At 57.1% G+C, this 3,235-nt stretch overlaps 1 long non-coding RNA gene across 1 annotated transcript; it reads left to right on the forward strand.

Annotated features, from left to right (window-relative positions):
* The first annotated feature begins 348 nt into the window (after positions 1 to 348).
* Positions 349 to 2,693, forward strand: LOC132318869 (uncharacterized). The gene is made up of 3 exons (XR_009484408.1): positions 349 to 517; positions 1,203 to 1,324; positions 2,434 to 2,693. It is a non-coding gene; the product is annotated as an uncharacterized LOC132318869 (long non-coding RNA).
* The last annotated feature ends 542 nt before the right edge of the window (positions 2,694 to 3,235 follow it).

Below are 3,235 nucleotides of genomic sequence, written 5' to 3' on the forward strand. Positions count from 1 at the left end.
GATAGCCCAGCTGAAGTGCCTCTACCCCAATGCGCGCAGCACGGGCGGCAAGCGGGAGGAGCCGCCAGCCACCGCGCCGCTAGAAAGCTACGACCTCGTGGCCGTTACTGAAACTTGGCGGGACGAATCCCGTGACTGGAGCGCGGCTGTCGATGGCCGCCGGCTGTTCAGAAGGGGCAGGCGAGGAAGGAGGGGCGGAGGGGTTGCCCTCCGCGTCAAGAAATGGATCGACTGTGAAGAGCTGTCTCTGACTAAGAGCCACGAGCAGGGTGAAAGCTTACGGGTAAGAATGAGAGACTGAGGGGACAAAGGGAGCCTCGTCGCTGGTGTTTCCTACAGGCCGCCGGATCGAGGGGAGCCCTTCTCGCTCCGGCTGCGGGAGGAGGCGTCGCACTCGCGGGCTCTTGCCCCGCCGGGGGACTTCAGCCACCCCGACATCTGCTGGAAGAGTAGCACGGCGAGCTGTAGGCAGCGCAGGAGACTCCTGGAGCGCGCGGAGGACAACTTCTGAAGCCAGGTAATAGACGGCCCTACCAGAGGGGACGCGCGAGGCTGGGCCTGACGGTCACCAGCGCAAACGAGCTAGTCAGTGATGTCACGGTGGGAGGCAGCCTGGGCTGCAGCGATCGTGCACTGGTGGAGTTCTCGGTCCTGAGGGATGTGGGACAGGCAAGGACTGAAGTCAGGACCCTGCACTGTAGGAAAGCAAACTTCCAGCTGTTCAAGCAGTTAGTCAATAGGATCCTCTGGGCAACTGCCCACGGGGACGAGGGAGCAGAACAGGGCTGGCGGATCTTTAAGGACGCTTTCCAAAGAGTGCGAGAGCTCTCGATCCCCAGGAGTAAGCAATCCGGAAAGGAAGGCGAGAGACAGGCGTGGGTGAGTCGAGGCCTGCTGGTCAAACTAAAGGGCAAGAGGGAAGCGATCGTGCCCCTGTACTTGGCCCTGGTGAGGCCGCACCTCGAATGCTGTGTTCCGTTTTGGGCCCCTCACTACAAGAAGGACACTGAGGTGCTGGAGCATGCCCAGAGAAGGGCCGTGAAGCTGGTGAGGGGTCTGGAGCACGAGCCTCACGAGGAGCGGCTGAGGGAGCTGGGGTTGTTCAGTCTGGAGAAGAGGAGGCTGAGGGGAGACCTTATCGCTCTCTACAACTGCCTGAAAAGGCGGTTGTGGTGAGGTGGGTGGTGGTCTCTTCTCCTAAGCGACAAGCGGTAGGACGAGAGGAGACGGCCTCGAGTTGCATCAGCAACGCCGGTAGCCCCTCTGGGATGACCTATTTAAGAAGGGCTAAAAAATGCTGCGCAGAAGCTGCGATAGAGAAAACGTGAGTGTGAAACAGCCCTGGAGACTGTGTGTAGCTATGTGGTTTGGTTTGTGTTGTGTCCCTGTCCACCCCCGCCCCATCGTTCGTTGTCCCGGCTCCCTGTCCCTGTTGTTTCATTCCTCCCTCCCTGCCCTGTTCTTTGTTGCTTTTTTGTCTTTCTCTTTTTCTCTCTCTCTGTCCGGCTCCCTGTCCCTCTTCTTTTTTCCTCCCTCTCTGTCATGCTGCCCATCGCGGGTTTTTTTCTGCATCTCCGTCCTGCTCCCCGTCCTTCTTTGTCAGTCCCTGTCCCGCTCCCTCTCCCTCTTTCTGCTGCCTCTCTTCCTGTCTGCCTGCCGCTTCTTTCTCCATCTCTGTTGGGCTCCCTGTCTTTCTGTCGCTGGCCCAGTCCCTGCCTCACGCTTTCTTGCTACACCCCCGCTGCCCAGCCGGCTGCCGCTTTTCTCACGCCACCCTCCCCTGGCTTCTGGCGTCCCGCACCCCGCTCCTCCTCTTCGGCGGCCTTCACCTCTGCCCAGGAGCCGGTAGACCGACTGACGGTCTCTTCCCTGCCGGGTGATGAGTGTGGCTCCCGAAACGACTGCCGAGGTGTCCCCGGGCAGGGGGAGTGGTGGGGGCCCAGAGCCCCGGAGCAGACTGGCTCCCAGGACTGGGTATGTGTATGACAGAGGAGGAGGGCAGCATCAGGGAGCTGCTCTCCCTGGGAGTTTGGGTCCCAAGGCACCCCAGGGAGGAGCAGCGGCATGCAGGATGGCCTGCCCTGTCCTCACCTCCTCTCAAACCCCCTGGCTGGGCTCTGCAAAAAGGGCTGGCACTGTGAAAGTTGATATGAAAAGTCATATTGAATGAAGGGTTAAATCACTGATGGTCCCTGGCTGAGACCCTGCTGTGATACATAAAAGCTTTACTTGCATAGTTTTAGTTATTTGCTGAGCAGAGTTGATAATAGGATGTTTCAAGATGTGTAACTCCCTTCCTGACAAGATCAAATGGGCCTTGAGGTAGCTCATTATGCCTCCTGAGTATATTATTGATAACAGGGGCTCGGGACGTTTGTGTCAAGATAAGTGCCAAAGAACTAGTTCAAACTGACCCTTTTGTAACATTCCGAGGCCAAAGGATGGATGAGCCAATTCCATGACCATGTATGGACAAAGGAAGGCCAAAGTCCAACTAGCGGACAGCGTGAGGAAGACTATGAACAACCACCGGAGGGTGAAAAGACCCTAACCCTAATTTTACTGCGCATGCTTGGACTATGCAAGTGAATTCCAGGAACTCATCCACGTAAGGCCACCCTTTTTAGAATTCTGATGAATATGTATGATTTTTCTGTATATGAACTGAGGTGCTTTGCTAACCCGTTGGAGCACTCGTGGTGGACGAATCCCCAGTGCTGCCCAGCGCTGTATTAAAGAGTGCCTGCTTAATAACAAACTAGTTGTTACTGAGTTATTCATCTCGGAAAAACGTCCCGATCGCGGGCTCGGTACCGACTTTGTTGTTTCACTTCTGCATATCCCTGCTGCCTCCAAGGGTGCTCAAGGGCTGCGCCTCCCGCATTCCCTCCTCCTGTAGCACTCTGAGCATCCTGCAGGGCTGGAGGTCTTTGCTCAGCCTGGTCTGCTCACCAGCATGCCCCTTATGGCCCTAGCATTTTGGTCTAGCAGAAAACAACCAAATAGAGCTCACCAGGCCCAGCCTGGAGCTCAGCAGTGTGGCAACTGCAGAGACTGAGGGTCCCCTTGAGCTTCCATACAGCTCAGAGGTTTTCCCAGCGCACAGACGCTTGAATTTGGCTCCCCTCCTGCCTGTCCCCCAGCCAGGCAATGTTGTCCCTTGGCCAGGCACAACCCGTTTGCCAGCAAATGGCAAAGGAGCTGTGGTTGGCTGGGGTCTCCCAGTTGGAACCAG

The sequence above is a fragment of the Gavia stellata genome, chromosome 21, assembly GCF_030936135.1.
Source record: "Gavia stellata isolate bGavSte3 chromosome 21, bGavSte3.hap2, whole genome shotgun sequence".
Lineage (NCBI taxonomy): Eukaryota > Metazoa > Chordata > Aves > Gaviiformes > Gaviidae > Gavia > Gavia stellata.